Here is an 18,926-nt window from a genome sequence, read left to right as displayed (position 1 = left end):
CCCAAACATGTAACAATATATACAGAGAAGCTGTTTTATCTGCATTTTCCGTTTACAACAAGAAAACGTAAACTGAATATACTGCAACTGAATTTCTCAGAATAAGCTCAATTTTATGGGACTAAGAATATCAGAAAATGTAATCCACAACTGAATTGCTTGCGTGGTTAATATAAGTAAATGCAATCCATAACTGAATTCCCAGCGGGGTGAATATCAGTAAAAGTAATTCACAATTTAATTGCTAACGGGCTGAATATCAGTAAATCCTTTCCGCACATGAATCGGTTACAGGGTGAATCTACTCTGAAGGCTTCAGTCAGTTAATTGAGATAAGCATAGTTGCATTGCCAATTAAGAATCCAGGGAAGAATACACAGAACAATAAACATCATCGGCTCTAAGTGATCCATGCTTGAGTAAGTCTATTTCTCAGCATAGACACTCTAGTTTCAGCTGTACATCAGATTAAAACTCTAGTAAACGTTTTAGTTAGGATCTATTCCGTGCCATTTTCTCCAGTCTCATACCTCTTAGTCGTGAACACATAACTGAACGAAGACTTTATGTATATGTATGTAATAACTGATATCGAATGAAACTTTGCTTCCATTTTTTCCCAATTATAATAATTATAATTATAATAACTATTTTTTAATTATCAAAAACTATACATCAACAAGCGTTTTAAGTTACAGAGTTACATTTAACTTTGCCTTGCCAAATTTTACAATTAAAAGATTTGGTATTATTGGTTCTCTAAATTAGTCTTTTATTGTCAAATCATTTATTTGTCAGTACACTGTATCGGAATAAACCTACTGTTTACAAAACTAATCTAAGCTGCTGTGGAACCGTTTAAACAATATGCGATGAATTATCACGAAAGTCAAAAGGCTAGGATTCTAGAATGATGGGTACAAAATTATTAGAAGTAATCGTGCATCATGTTTCATACTAAGATTATAATGAAATTGTGAAAAGGAGCCCCAGTAACCCACGGGTTGCGGGTTTGATACCTATCAAGGCTATCGGCTTCAGTGTGTCTTGGGGAAGTCACTTGGCTCGCATTACCTGGGCATTATATTATAGCCAATAATGTATTGAAAACAAATCAACAGCAACAACATAATTGTAAAAACAGGTTCATGGGAAAATTGCAGGTCGTTTGTATTGTGTTTACTGAATTGTACTGAGTCCCTTTGTCCTCCTGGTATTGTGACAAGTCAGGTACCGTGTATCAAAACAAAACTTGTGTTCTTATGTAACTTCAAAATAAACCTTTGTCATTCATATATATATATATATATATATATATATATATATATATATATATATATATATATATGATTAGCCTTGGGTATATGTGCCCATGTAGGTTGCTTGGATATTGGTAGCTAGGACTTATTTCTCTTATTTATTAACCTTTATAGGGTTAGGTTCTGGCACTTTTGATGACAGATCTAAAAATAATACACATACTGCACACAACCCTTCTCGCTCATCAACATGACTTCGTTCGCGTGGTTTTCACAAACGCTCGTTTTATATTTCTAAGACAACATTTTGTCTTAGAGTCGAGGTAAATGTTCCATTTATCAAAACCCAGTGAAGCTTAAGACATGCAAATTTATAGGATTATTGAAGACTAGCATAAGTAGTAGTGATGGAAAACCCTTGTTATTTGGACTCACCTAGAGTTAGGGGCCTTTATATAGGTCTAGCTATAGTAATAGTCTCACTCCAAGTCTGTAACATTATACACGTTTAACTGAATGGTACTATCTACAGGGTCTGCCTCTTTGATACCACTCTGTGATAAGACCTCATTGAAATAGTTTGTATATATTAAAGTTATTGATAGAACACGGCGTCTCAACTTATGTTTTAACGCAATAATACAACATGGTGTCAGAAGTGGGATGTTTTATGCCTTAAAGTTCTGATTAATTGAATGCAATCAAATCGTTGCATAAACTCAGATTTTTCTAAAAGCAACCGCAACTTCAAAAGTACTGATGACTTGTAAACCTAGTAGTTAGGGGTCACACCTGATTCTGTGCTCAGATGATCGCTTTCTGATACCATCACCAACAAGCTCACATTGTATCGCCAGTAAGAATAAAAAGAAGTTAGATCGACGCTTGACTGAAGGTTAAGAGTTGGACGATGATGACGTACTATGCAGTTATCTGCATTACTCAGTCATAAAAACGATCCGATCTGGGTAGTAGTGGCAAATAGAAAAACCTTTGATCGTCGTTAGGGACAAATGCTGACCGATATTGACCGCAACCATGATAAACACCAAATTGCTAATACTGTTAGTGTGTAGAAAATGCGGAGGTCATTAGCGGTTATTCCAGATACGGTATATAAGTAAACATTTCTGCAAATAACCTTCTCTGCACTCACTCTGATGGAATTAAAATACCAACAACGTATTTTATATCCTTATTCGTGAATCTTTCAATGGTCCACTTTGGCATGTAATGGCATACAAAACATATCACCATTTTATATCATGAAACATAAAAAAAATTATAATTCGCTATATGAATCCAGATGACTGTTGGATATGAATATGATGCCTATATGATAGTTACTAGAAAGAAGACTTGGAATCCAGTCAAAGTAGACTACTTTTAGTCTTCTGACCTGTACAGAAAGTACCACCTGATGTGTTTGATAAAAGGGTCGATTGAGAATCATTGTCTTGTAATGGAAGTTCTGTTTAAAAAATTACACAGTGCAAGCTTCATTAGTATCAAAGTATTAATATCTCCTATTGTCTGAAATTGCAGCTTTCCTTGTATCCACTCGTATCCCTCTCCCATGCAATTCATTCTTAGTTGTAATTTAGTGGAGATTATTTTGCACGCGGTTACAATTCAAATAGGATGTTTCTTTCGAAACTTCCAAAAGTATGACTTTAATACAGAAAGAGTCAGAGAAAATCAACAGAATAATTCAAAATTAAAATATATCATTTAAATATTTTATATATATCATTGATAAATACATATGAAGTAATGAATGTTTATGGTTTGGCAAAACTCGAACGCAAGATTAAGACCATCACTAAGATTTATAGAAGGTAATACATCGAATAAAATTTAATAAACCGACACGTGTAATTTGATGCGATATTGAATTCCCACCTGTACTCTTTTCATCCAGAGGATGAGAAAAACACCTTCCAAATTGTTAAAGGAAACAGTAGAAGCGGCATCATGCGAAGACAAAAGAAGGAAATGACACTAATGCAACCATGGAAGACCAATCTTGTTCCAGTGTCCTGAGGATTATTGGAAAGCTGAAACTAACAATTAAATTTTTGTCCTTAGTGATGTGGTGGGTAGAGCATATGAGTGAATTACGGATGAATATTTTTTTTTTGCTGACGGCATAAAAGGGGTATTATTACCTATTATTTATTGGAACAAAGAATTCAACTTGATAAGACTGATTTCAAATTGTCTGAAGAACGATTCAAAAAATCCTTGACCATCTTTGCATCACACGAAAAGCCAGTGTACATCGAATCAGAACATGGATACATATCCTTTGCATAGGAAGACAGGATATCATTCAAACTGTAAACATCGATTTCCCTCTACATTATTGATACGATCGGGATACGATTGGGATTATCACTGAACAAAGACCAAACAAGTCTGCAGGCTGAGATGGAATTCGTGCCAACATTACTAAACTTACCAATCCCCGATTTATCTAAAGATATAACCAACCTTTGTAATACAATAGTTTCCCCGTAGCCCTATGTCTTGTGCTACAGTGGGGCTGAAAGTTCAGTAAAACCACAGCTCGGAACCTTAGCGAAAAAATGTTATATTACACTCAACAGGCTATTCGTAAAGGTTAAAATGTTGGTAAAATCTATAACTACTCTGTAATGTTAATCTAAAGTAAGTGCCAGTAGACAACAAGTGACCATTAGGGTCACATCAATGACCTGTTTAATCCTCGAATATGGACGTAGTATCAGGTCAAAAGATATGCGTAATTGACCATGACTGCTCATCATCATTAGTGTCAGTCACCTGTCGATTAGAGTCTAGAATTTCAAATAAGCGTGCTGATTTTAGCAGTGTGTGACCTTTGTATGAATGTAACGTAACTGCTATTACTTCAGACGTTAATTTATTGGTGACTGGCAGATGGTCAGCAACTGAACTGTAAAAATTAAATATAGTCTTAAGAAACATCAAAGCGTTAGGACAATTATTTTATCGTAAGTAAGATGGCAGCATTAGAAGAGGAGGGCAAATTGGTATACATGTATGTAGCAAATCAGCCTAACAGTTTGCGGAGGAGGGGGGTGGGGGCGATTAATATGTGTACAAGCTCTGTTGGACTATCAGATTATTTCTTATTCATGTAATATTTTAATTTAAAAGAATAAGATTTCTTACTATGGACTACGCCTAATGACGTCTAAATGAAATGTATGGGGTTTTGCAGAGGGTAAATTCTAAATCCCAAGCGGTTTGGTTCGGTGACTTATACATCGTGCTGTAATCAAACTTATCTTCAGGAGAAGGTTGAAATATCTGGGCACGTGTACGTAACGTCAGTTGATCTGATAATGTTGATCATATATATTGTAATCAAAATACGTCACCATTATCTAAATAGAAGGCTAATGTTATTTTTTAAAAAGGAATAAAAGCGTAAAATAGTTACATTGATCCATCGCAATGTGGTGATAACTGTAAATACTAATATCTGATATATGGAATATGTGGTGATAACTGTAAATACGCATATCATTTATCCATCGATCATGCGGTGATAAATCTGAGTACGTATATCATTGATCCATCGATCATGTGATGACAATTGTAAATGCACATTTCATTGATCGAGTGATTATGTGGTGATAACTGTAAATATGTAGATCTTTGTTCCATCGATCATGTATTGATAACTTTTACTAAAAATATCTTTGATCCATTCGTTGATTATGAGCTGATAACGGTCAATGCAAATATCATTCAAATACACAAATCAGTAATCCATCGATCACGTGATAACTGTAAATCCATATGCGTAACAGTGTTATTGCAACACATGCCTCAATGAATCTTGCCCCGGTTAGTGTGACATGAAACAAATTAAATTGACTAATGAGTTAGGTACCGTAATTAATCGGTATTTGCATTGGTTTCAACAGATCTGGCTTGGGCCATGATTGAGTTTGAATTGGGATAACGGTCAGATAGATGGAAGTACAAGGTTAATTTGGGTTTAAGTTTGTGGAGACAATCCAAAGACAATTTTGTGCCATTTGAGCTAAGTGTCATAAAGTTTTTTTTTTTATCTGCTGTAAGGCTGTCAAGTGACCATATTAGTTTCTGCTGAATTACGATAAGACGTTATCTAATGTAACGAGAAGAGGGGCTAGTGTTCAACCCCAGAAAAAGCCGTCAAATACTTAGGTTGTCTATTATTTATTTTCACAAGGGGAAATAGCTCCATATACCTATCCATACAGAGACCAAGTAAGGAGACAAATTACGGATGATGGTCCGAAATGAGGCGAGAGAGAGAGAGAGAGAGAGAGAGGAGTGGGGTGGGGGGGAGCAAAAGGAATACTTGGACTCTAACCTATCAGCAACGTTGAATGTGTTTGGATCGGCAACTCAGGGAATGCACGTGTTAATAAGGGGCTCCTTATCTTGGAAATTAAGTGTGATCTTTATTAAGGCAAACTGCTACGTGGTTTGGTTATTGTTATCTATAGGATGATCGACCACGGTGTTATTGTAAATAATAAAATAAAATATGAAAATGATGGATGAAATAAAAAGGGATTTCAGCAGATATGTAAAATCTAACTATTCAAAAAAATAGTGCATGCTAAACCAACAGAAATTATTACGGGTTTAGAACTCTAGACATCCATCGTTACCATTACCTTTGGCTCAGCGTACGTTGTTTTCTTTATTTTTGCCGCTCATCATAACATGTTCTACCGTGGTATATGCCATCCGTTACAGATTAATGATATGTCTAAGTAAATAACTTCACTACGACAGGGTGGTCAATTTTACTTGTGGTCAATTTTCTATATTTCTGCATTTATTGACCATAATTTGCATTCATATCACGCGCGTTAAAGTCCATGTTGATGTAACTAATAAATACTTTTATTCTAGCTAAATATTTAGATAGATAAAGTTTTGTTTTTAAATTCTGTCATGTAGGCTCTCATTGTTGTTAGGGCGTTATTTGCTGTGTGAGTCGGCAACTGACAGTGTGTACCACAATAAACTCAGTAAAAAAACAACATTAAATTCCTAATTGTCCTCGCGGTTGTTGCCATCTTGTTTTTATACTTCATACAGATAGAAGCTATATTGTTTTCCAGTTAGACCCCAACATTATGGCGATGACATGTCAAGTCTGCATTTAGTTTTGACGTGTATTTAAGAACTATTGTCAAAAAGGTTTTGACGTATACTAGTATATGGAGAGCATAATAATTTTCTGTGACAGTTCAATAGATATTTGTTGTCCGAAATCCCTGCTACAACGATTATACATGTCCAGTCAATATTAAACAAACGTAAAGAACACTACAAAACGAAATCTGTCGTTCGAAATTAGATTCTGGAGATGAAATCACTAAGGCTTAAAGACTCTTTTGTGTTGATATAGCGGAAAAGGACTAGGATATTGAGTACCTGAGACGACCGGAGCCTCAGAACAATCAAATTCACCTCGATGGATGTCGAAACTATTATTATTTTAACAAACAACATACCTAGGCAAACGAATTTGTCCAATTTTCATTATTCCTGCCAAGGTTAAGAATATATAGATTCATAATCTAAACTTTAAAATGTATCTCTGTACAATTTCATTTCTTGAAAGATAAAGAGATTCCAAACCGAATTTCAACATTCGCTTTAAGTACACAGTAGGCTGAACCTCCGCTGAGTATCAAAATGGTAATGAACACGTGGTTCGACAAAGACAGGTAATGAACACGTGGTTCGACAAAGACAAGTTGATAGCATGTAATGACTAACATACCAGTACAATTAGTTGGATACAGATTTTATCCACGTAGGTAAATATTGAAACATGACATGATGAGAAAGTCTGCATAATGTAGGCGTGATGCATATATTGACATTGCTCAGGTAAATGATTTAATATCAGTTTATTTCTAATTTATTTTCATTTAAGGAGTTGAAACCAGGCATGGGAAGTAATAAGGTGTAACAATGATGGAATATGCACACTTTGATGTCTGAATCGTTTTTTTTTTTTTCTTCTAATAGTTGTTGTACGAAATATTCGGATAGTCATTGTCACTAATAGCACGTTCAATAAAACTAGATTTCCTGTTTTATTTATAGAATCGTAAGAATGGTGGCTTGTCAGCAAATCTTTGATTTTTAAGAATCAGCTTAACAATAACGATGACGTGAGGAATTCGATCTGTTTCATCCATTTGGATATTGAAAGACTAAATTCATGTCTCAATCAAGAAACGAGCTATCTTGATGAAATCCAGGCCTTGTCTGGTATTTCTCTTACACACAAGAAGGAAATCCAGGCCTTGTCTGGTATTTCTCTATCACACAAGAATGAAATCAAAATTCAATCAACAATCACAAAATATGGCTTGGGAATTTTTTTAAAAAAATTACTTTTGATTTTAACAGACTTTCCACCACAGACCAATTAGAAGCGTCATTTTAAATATAACGTTGTGATTGGTAAACACAAAATCTCAAATTTGGAAGTTGTAAGATTTCGAAACAGATATAACACGTGGACGTCATTCATCAGTAACACCTCTAGCATGCAGGAAGAGAAATCAAGGTCAATACAATCCTATATATCCTGACTCTGAGCTTCGATATTTGATATCTTGTCGATTACCATGACTGATAAAATGTTGGCACTTTGTTTTATTTTTCTCCATATGGTCTTAGAACTATCTTAGATCTATATTTAAGTAACATCAGAATTCCAGGATGATTTAGAACTATCAATTAGCGTAGGCATGTGTGTGACATACGTAATGCAAACCATTTTTATCGTTGATGGGATATTTAATCTGATGTATTATGGTTTGCCTGTTCACCTTGCTCAAATACAGCTTGAATTGTTATTATTTCATGTTCCACTCGATGTGCTGGATCTGCCTTAGGAATGAAACGATCCGAATAGAAGACAGATTTATAGTTAGATTTTTATTCGCATGATGGTGACAAGAATGACATATATCATCCTTTCTAGGTCAATTGTTGTCAGATTAGTGAATTGTATCATCATAATAACGTATTTCCATGTTTCGTGTAATAGTTGTTCCATTGCACGATTGTCACATGGAGAGAGTCTCAAATAAACGATGGCGATATTATCAACAGAATAATCGTGGTTCCATTGCATGATTGTCACATGGAGAGAGTCTCAGATAAACGATGGCGATATTATCAACAGAATTTGAGAATATGCTTGAAAAATAGTTCTTTGTCAGTTAAAGAAAATAATTCTTTAATGAAACTCCGATTGCGGTACGACGTTTTTCTTCACTTTTTTGTATAGTGGCGACTTCATCAACTGAGATTTTCAAACATACAGCATAGTACATTGTCTCTATAAACAGAAGATTCTGCCCATGAAAATCTCAGTAATACTGGCTATTTACATGTATTCCTATTCCAAAATAGCTGATGCTATAAAGAAATAATACGTCGTTTCTTGTTTATAGACATTTGCTAGAGGAAGACGCAAAATCAGGAGTGCCTGACTGTTAGGAGTGCATGATTGTTAAGAGTGTCTGATTGTTCCGAGCATGTCTGTCTTTTGGTTTTACATGTTCAGTTACTGTGAACATCTAACACATGCCAAATTCCAATAAAAATGCGTTTTTTAAAGAAAGAAAAATTAGGTCGATCCCAGGGGTACGTCAAACGCACCTCAGAGATGTTGAAATGAGCTCTTTTATTTCGAATTCTGTTGATAAAATATACCAATCACAGCTGGTATCATAGCAGAACTACTTCTTTCTCATTTTCTGTGATATAACCTGCGTGGTGTATTCGGAACCGCTCCGGTGGTCTAGTGGTTAGAGCGTCCGCCTCAGATGAGGGAGGTCGCGTGTTTGAACCGCCGCCGAGTTATACCAAAGACTTAAAAAATGGTACCAATAGCTGTCTTGCTAGGCGCTCAGCATTAAGAGGTTAGCGTTAGGACTGATCAGCCTGTCAGGATAAAGTGACTGGATGGGACATCGTGCTACATGTCTGTGGCATGATGCCCCAGTGCTAGACATCACTATAAACTGTCACACTGATGACTCTCGTAGCGATATGACTGAACAAGTGTTAAAGCTACGTTAAAAACCTAAATCACACACACACACACACACACACACACTCGGTGTATCAGGAATGACGTTATCAGAACTCAGAACTATTGTAAGTTAACACACGAGAAACAATATCAGTCACCTTTAGTTTACACATAGACAGCATTGAGGCAGAGATTGTTGATGGCACGGCTATTGTGTTAGCTGTTATGCCATGATGCTAGCAAGGTTATTGCGTTCTTTTTTATGCCAGGTAATGATGGCAATGTTATTGTATTATATGTTACGATATGTTAGAAATACAGACAGAACAAAACCTTAGTACGGACCTACTTTAAAAGACATTTAGATTAATATCACGCATGTTCTGAGTCGTCAAAGAAATTAAATAAATTTTTTTAATTGAGGTAACAAATACCTGTAGAAACTTAGGCAGTCCACTTTGTGTAAAATGTGTGAATTTACTTAGAGATCAAAGAAAGTGACTGTCCTTGGAACGTCGTGATGTGACATTTATTATTTATCTGGAGGTTTAATTATATTACGTGGATCACGACAACTCGTAAAGAATTTGAAATGACACTTTTCTTATGGAATTCGGTTTGACGTGTCTTATCTGGTTTAAAAATGATATAATACGCAAAACAGGTGCGTTAATTCAATGTATAATAAGAATGTACACAGGTCGATGCGTTATTAGGTCACAGTATTCTACCAAGAGCTAAGAGCCGTCGTTATTTCCAGGTGTGTTAGACTTAAATGCAACAAGACAGAACGATGCCAGGATAAAGCATTTTAGAGTTTGTGTGATATTTTAAGAACGAATACTGAGGGGTGGGGGCGCAATGATTTGCACGAACGCTCTGTGTCAGTGGCGTAAATGGCCCCCAAGGCGACGATGATGGCCCAAACTCCAGAATACGAGGCCCAAAGGGCCGAAGCCGGGGGAAGAGTTCTTGAGAGGAGGTGGGCTAGTGCTGTTAGCTGCCCCAGCGCGGCTGTAAGGGGAGTGAGTCATGGCCACCAACGATGTGCCTACAGTTTAATGTCATTTGGTGGGTTTTCTTGGCATCTAAATTCTTTTCTTAACACAAGACTACCAAGCACCATTTTTTGTATGTCTATTATTTCCACATTAGGCCGATTAATTTCACCTCAAACATATTACAACAACCATAAAATTTAACAAAATCGATTTAATTATTGAATTTTATTTTACAAAATTATTGTTCCCCCATACCCCTTCCCATAAATCTCACTACTAGTCGTTGTCTGACGGATTCGAAGATAGACGTCTATTTTAACTGATCTGTGCCCAAGGGATAGCATTGATCGATCGAGGTATTTATGAAGCACACTTTGGTAGCAGAAACGAGTATGCACATTCTTGTTATACGGGTGCGTTATGTAATATGCTGAAGGGTCGATATTCAAGAGCAACAAATTTATAAAGACAAATGTGGTCATTTAAAATAAAAAATATCAGTTGTTTTGGCGCCCTAAGATATCTGGCACCCGGGGCAACCCCCTTCCGCTCCTTATTCCGTTAATAGGTTACTGTGTGTCTATGCATTTGTCGGTCACCAAGAAAGCGCAAATTGCTTGTTACACGGTTTGATACCTCCGTTGAAGATAGCAACCTGATACGTAAGCTCAGTGGCACTAGGGCGCAATGTGCACAGTGTATTAAATTACACGGATCTATGTCTCTGATGATGATGGCCACCTGAGACGTAATCCAATTAGCATTAGTGCATGGTGTATTAGGTAAGACGTAGGTCATGCACACAATTAGTGTCATTTACCCTGCATAGATGGATTACGTTCTAGGCAGTGCATACATGAGAACAGTTGACACGATCACCTGCATACAACTAAAGAGTACGATTACATCCTTGACAGGATATAAATGAGAACAGAGGACACAATAATGAATACAACTAAAGAGGACAAAATCATGTTTATTTAACTAGAATACTGATTACAGTGGTTCCTAACTCCCAGGTCGAAACCTATATCAGGGTCGTATAATGTTTTGGACGGCCTCCAGATAATTTTTTTTTAGAGTGGAAAATTTATCAAACTCAGAAAAAAACAACTATTTTTTTTTTGTTGGGGGGGGGGGCGGCCAAAAAAGGTTGTGGGGCCACTAGATTACATGATTGGCAACGTATAAATAGGAAAAGAGGACACAATCATATACATACAACAAAAGAGTACGTACTTGTCAACGTGTACACCAGAACTGAATACAAACTCACATCTATACAGTTAACGAGTACTGATTGCATCCTTGGCAAGGTATAAACGGCATTGAATCGGCTTCAAATCTCTGTAAAACAAATTATACTATAATTTTTTTTACAGAGATCTGAAGCCGATTAAATGTCTTTTTTGTACAATAAGTAAATTACATGTATACAGATATATGTATGAAGTAGCTCAGTTTGATTGAAAATTTAAATCTTCTTACAATAACTAGATCAGACGAACGCCGATAAATATTCACGTTCTGTCGGCCATTGCAATTCTCTATTCACTTAATTTTAGAAACCTGTCAGCTACCGTGCTGCATAGAAATGATACGTTGTTTTTGCAAATTCAAAAAATGTGGCAGTCGTCTATACTGGCAATGGCTATGTTAAACTGATCATGGCCGAGTGAAAACAGTATTCAGTATTTTAGAGGCTTTCGGTACCCCGTATCGAGAGAGTGAGGTACGAGTTATGAACATGATAGCTGGTGGCCACCTGTAGACCATTCCATTCTGGTTTTTAAGGGCCCGGACATACTTACATCAGGTGTCATATTCTCATTGCTGTACCGCTATCGCCCATTGCTCGGTGCTGCGGAATATTTTCGTACACATTTCCTGTAACCATTATTTACTTGTACAACTATTTCAGCTAAGTGCGTATCGTTGTGAAACAATACATGTATAACTGTGTACCCAAATGTTACATTGTCGTTTTAAGCAAAGCTGGGTCAGATTCTTTATACTTCGTGTAACCTTTCTTTCACTATGTTAAGTACTTGTGAAAATATCACACAGCTGATTATATACCGGTAAATAATTACATTAATCGATCGCTCAGTAAATAAAAATATATTCAGTACACCAACGAAAGTCAAATTGAAAACTATGACCTAGAATTACTACTTCAATGTACTTTTTCAATATCCCAATAATTTTTCGAAAGCACCGGGAAATAAATAAATAACTAAAGAAATAAATACGAAAGAATTTTAGTACATTTCGATATTTTCATATAAACGGTGCCGTTCACTGTGTGTGTTTGTGTGTGTGTGTGTGTGTGTGTGTGTGTGTGTGTGTGTGTGTGTGTGTGTGTGTGTTTGTGTGTGTGTGTACGATTTGTCTTTTTAACGTAGCTTTAACAATTTTTCAGTCATATCGCTACAATATCTGCAGTGCGGCCGTTTATAGTGATGTCTACTAACACTGGGTCATCATGCAGCAATGTCCTACCCAGTCATATTATCCTGACATCAGGCCGACCAGTCATACCATTGACTTCTTAATGCTAAGAGCCTATCGAGGAAGCTGTTAGTACCATTGTTATGTCTTTGGTAAGACTCGACCTAGGTTCAAACCCGCGACCTCTCGCGTCCGAGGCGGACGCTATAACAACTGGGCCACCGGTTCTGCACCTTTTACATCATAGAAAAGTGTTTACATCATAGCGAAGTGTTTAATACCATGAAATAATAATAAAAAAAGATACAGAAATAATATCCGCAGATGAGGACAGTTAATTATCGGGCATCGCCGGCCAATTTATTATGGGATAAATCAGTACATAAGATAGACATACAACTAAAGAGTACGGCATATTAAGTTGAACTAATTATTTCCAATATATTATGTCACGCTACTCACTTTCAATATGTTAAAGTGACTATTGCGAATAGTCACTTTCAGTATATTGGGTCACACTACTCACTTTCAATATATTAAGCCAAACTAATCACTTTCAGTATATTAAATCACTTTCAATCTATCACACTAATCACTTTCAGTATATTAAATCAATCTAATCACTTTCAATATATTATGTCACAATAATCACTTTCAATATATTATGTCACAATAATCACTTTCAATAAGCAAGGGCATCACGTCTCTGTTCTCCATGTAGCAAGATGTTTATGAGAAATCAGATTATGTTGTCGCTTAAATATGTTCCTCTTCACCAAGGCACCTCTGTTTGCATTGAAAAATTGCTCAGTTAGTGAATACTTTTAGTATTCATGCCCGAGTGGATGGACTAACATTCTTCAGAATTGGTGGTTCTACCTATACAAATTTAACGGATTGATATTAATACTTGAGCACAGTCTGCATTAAAGATATTGTCTAGAATAAGCAAAATCGCTATTCATTAAATTAAATCGTGTTTCTATCTATTTAATATTATATTTGACATTTGTGACTATTTAGTTTCTGTTTTAATTTTATTCTCATACTTGCGTGTAATAAACTTCTGGGGATTGTTTTTTCATGTAGTGTTGAAGAGTGAAATAGTCGTAATTCTAACTAACCTTTGACCTGTTACAATCCCTTGAAAACACGAGATTTTGCCAAAATATAATATTACTTATGATAACCTATTATTTATTTGATAAGTCAATCAGAAGCTCTAGTATTCAAATATTTAAAGAAGGCAAAACGATATCAGTCTTGGTAAAGAAATAAATATACACACCTGACCTAAGTTACTGGCTACACACATGACCTAAATTACGGGCTACACACATGATCTAAATTACGGGCTGTACAAATGACTATTGCTAGCAGTTACGGAGAACAGAAATAAGGACAATAGGAATGGGAATTACTATTTAGCTTCTGGATATTGTGATTCACACCCGACTACTCCGTTAATAGACAGGGGTTCATGTTAGTATCCCGTCCACAATGTAGTGGTATAAAAAGTTAATACTACTTTGACAACTGTCACGTGGCCAAATCAATTGTATAATAAATAGATCAGGACAAAATCTGATTTCAGAAAAAGTGCAGACAAAAAACAAAACCGAAAGAAAAACACATTTCATGTTTAGTTATTTACTAGCGTATGTGAATGTGTTATGTACATGTATTGCTTTGCAAGACTGCGAATATCCTTCGATTTTCAGGTGCGCACATGTTTTCTGTCTGAACCATACGTAATTTCTCAAGTCTACAAAATATTTTCTCTTTATTTTTGGTGGTGGTGGTGGTGGTGGGAGTAAAATAGTGGCCCGTTTTGATAAATATCTTGCCCGGGTGTTGGCGTTCACCTCAAAGTTTCCAAGCCAATTATATCAATAGTGTATCTAGAAGACTGCAGACTTCATCAACACTGCATATTTTTATCAATGGATTCTCAAATGTCAGCACTATGTCTCTCACAGTAGCAGCTGTATTGTAAGCTTAATCATCCCACTTTACTTAAATTTTTAGATTGCAACTTATATAACAATTAACATAAACATAGCAAATTCATCGACTGTAAGGTACTGGCTATTTATTTATGGGGAATGTGATTTTCGTTTGACCTGAAATATTTTGTTTTCTTTTTCCTCAAAACATTAATACGTTTTCTAATAAGATCTTCACTCGTTTAATACAACGGATAAAGACACTGAATACATAGAGGATATCGACGGTCTTTAATACTACGGATAGAGACACTGAATGCATACAGGATATCGACGGTCTTAAATACTACGGATAAAGACACTGAATACATAGAGGATATCGACGGTCTTAAATACTACGGATAGAGACACTGAATACATAGAGGATATGGACGGTCTTTAATACTACGGATAGAGACACTGCATATATAGGCGATATCGACTGTCTTTAATACAACGGATAGATACACTGAATACAGCGAGGATATCGATTGTCTTTAATACAACGGATAGATACACTGAATACATCGAGGATATCGACGGTCTTTAATACAACGGATAGAGACACCGAATACATCGAGGATATCGACGGTCATTAATACTACGGATAGAGACACTGAACATATAGGCGATATCGATGATGTTTAATACAGTGGATAGAGTGTTATGCATATTTGATTTAATTTATATCTGATTTAATTGTTTGTAAGTTTTAAAATCTTTTTATTTTTTAATTTCATTATATGTCAAATTAATGTAGTTTTGTTTACTAGAAACTAGATACTTTTCCAGAAAATAATTTGACCTTGACTGTTCATTTTGTAAACACTTAAAATTGACATAGTTCCTGACCTTAATTCAAAATTAGTTACAGTCACGTGAACAAATTTGTAAAAATTTATTTTTATTGTGGGAATAATAAAAGCGAGTTTGAGGCTGTATTTAATATGTAACCCTAGGCTTGTAAATAGTTTTTAGCGAATTAAACAACTATTTTTAATTCTTTGAGTAAAATGATTGGTTCTTGTCAGGGCCATGATGAGAGACGTGGTGTAAACATGATCATGTGTTCCCTTATCCGGGCGTCTGTTTTGCGCAATATTCAAGTTTTAAACCATTCCTTAAAGAGAGAGATCTCAGACTGGCTTCCAAACACTGGGAGGTAAAAGTGTTTCTATTGTTGTGTCATTTTGGGAATTATATTTTAATGTTTATTCGAATTATTTGGATTCTAAAGGAATAATTCTTTTTTCTGGAAATATTTTGAGTGCTCATGCAGAATTCTTAAACATAGAAATTTCATTAATTCAAATCCTGGATTATTTCTTGTGCTTCTACAAGGAACTGTAGAATTTCAACACAGTACAGGATACAGCATACATCATCGCCTTCCATCTTGGATTCTTCGTCTGGACTCGAAGTTGAATTCATCAGAACATTTCAATATTAGGACTTCTAAAATTTGATTAGTAGATTATTCTTGGATTATTTTGGATTTGATTCTTAAAACCGTAAGTTCTTATTTTTTCATTTTTACAATATTTTTTCCGGGGGAAATAAATAATTTGTTAAATTATTTCAAAGCTTGTTGTTTTCACTCTTTCGTTTTTACTGTTTATTCGAGCCTAAACATGTAGTAAGAGACGCTGAATACATAGGCGATATCGACGGTCTTTAATGCTACAAATTTGCAATCCACATCTATCCCCCATTTCCCTATCGTTTTCGAAAAAAATTATGGTGATAATTAAAATCACTATTAAAATAAATTAATTATTATAACATAAATCAATTTTTCCTTAAAATAATCTTGTACTGGCTGTCACAGAATGTTAGAGGCAGAAGTTCAATCACTGACAATTTGCATGATTCATATGGAAATCTTATTTAAAATGTAAGACTATTACCTGAAGCTTCATTTTTTGTATGCATTCGTTACTAGGTATTTTTTTTTTATGGGCACCTCGTCATTAATTACTTAAATACTCTTCAGACTCGAATATCCTTTTGACGAGAGAGAGAGTGAGAGAGAGAGAGAGAGAATGGGGCGGAAATAAAATGGATCTAATATGGAAATAAAAGTTTGAATAATATACATACGGCAGAAAAAGTTCACAAATGAGAGAGAAAGTATTGCCCGAAACGATATCGCAACTGTGGCGATAAAAATGGTATCGCCGCTGCAGCCATATTACTTTTTCCCACTGATTCATTTCAATATCTTATTTTTAAATATAAAAAAGTACGCTGATTTGATACATTAGACGAGTCCATGGTAATCTATGTTAGATGACCAAACGTAGATGGGGTCACAGTGATTTACACCGGTCTTATCCACTTGGTATTTCATTGTCAAAGTGTTTGTAAGGTATTCGAAAATACACAATTGATGGCCGGAGGCAATGGAAATACAAAACCGTGGATATTCATACTTAATATTAACTATTTATTCAATATCTTCTTTATAGTTTTGCTAGTGGCGAAATTCTTTTATAATCTAAATTTGGACCGAACACCATTCAAAATAAACCATTATTGTGTCAGAATGGTATGCAGACTGGTTTACCGTAATGTATCAGCTTTCCAATCATGATCCTAGACAATAAATTTTAGCTGCAACATGCACAAAATATTAGATGCGACAGCCATTGGTCACTATGTAGGTGTTTATATGAACATTTTGAAGTAAATATAATACAAGCGAAAGGTAAGCATCAGAGAAAAATTCTTCACCATTTTAGATCATAGTCGGTAACTCAGTATCTTTTTCACGGGTTTACGACAAGACGCCGATAAGGTGGCAACTAATCGAATGACAAACTCACACAATACATCGTGCCGTAAGACATACTTGCTAATCGCAGAATAAGCTAGTCGAAAGTTGGGAAAGTTTGTCGAAAACAAGTCGAAAATTCCTCGAAACCCTAAAGACACAGACAGCAATTGCAACACATTTAGTATTCCTAAAAAACTGTTCTATCATTTTTATTGATTAATAACTAATGTAAAATGTAAACCAATATAACAACTTAGGGCAAAATACTAAACATCTTCCTAATTCTAATTATAACCTTATTGTTGAAAAAAATGCGGACATAACCCTGAAAGGGATAGTGCATATTATGGTACAGGATACAAGATGGACGTTGGTCCCAACAAAAGTTGAATAGAAAATGACAGAACCGCAAATGGGCAGCAGGAAATTACAGACTTAAGAAGCAAAGCAGATAAAGTTATCTAAACAGAAAACACAATACTAAGAGTCTTCACTTTTACATTATTAATATAGACTTCTCTTTACAACACTAATGTGTACTTCACTTTACAATACTAACGTACATTTCACATTACAATACTAATGAAGACTTCACTTCACAATAATGAGACCTTTCTTTACAGTACTAATGTGGACTTCTTCACTTTACAATAGCAAGGGAAACGTCACTTTACGATACTAATGTACATTTCACTTCACGTTACTAATGTACATTTCACTTTACAATACTAAATTATATTTCACTTTACAATACCAAGGTAAATTTCACTTCACGTTACTAATGTACATTTCACTTCACGTTACTAATGGTGACCAATTTACAATAAGGCGCACAATGTAGAACGTTGTATTTACTGTTCTACCATCACACTACTTTCGCACATTCACAGAATTCTTGTATGTTTTTCTAAGTCTACATTGCACACAAAATTTAAGTAGGCCAAATATCTCTCTTTGGCTAGAAAAACAACTGAGGTAAACCTTCAGCCACGTGCTTGTGAATTAAATAGGATGGTTGGAATAAAGAGTACGAATACCACACTTTTAAAGAGTATTGTTCGGTATTTCAGTGTAGTTCTACCCAAAGTCACCTAGTCGCGGTGAGCTCGCGTTAAAGTAAGCTTACTACGTGTTTTCTGCGAGCTCTCTATGGGAGATATGTTACTCTCACGTGTACAATCAGCGAATGACATTCGGTGACTTTTTCAATCGGCTAAGTGTAGTATATGTGGATATGTTGATTGGCAAAATGCCGAATCTCCAAGTTATCTGAATAGTTGTCACTGGAAGAGTTCATTGCATCACCGAGTTGTCCAGACAGCTGTCACTTGACGAGTTCGTTGCGTCGCCGAGTTGTCCAGATAGTTGTCAGTG

Source organism: Sinohyriopsis cumingii, chromosome 7 (assembly GCF_028554795.1).
Source record: "Sinohyriopsis cumingii isolate HCF-2022 chromosome 7, ASM2855479v2, whole genome shotgun sequence".
NCBI classification, from domain to species: Eukaryota; Metazoa; Mollusca; class Bivalvia; order Unionida; family Unionidae; genus Sinohyriopsis; species Sinohyriopsis cumingii.
The sequence above is the reverse complement of the archived record's forward strand: the minus strand, read 5'-3'. Positions refer to the sequence as shown.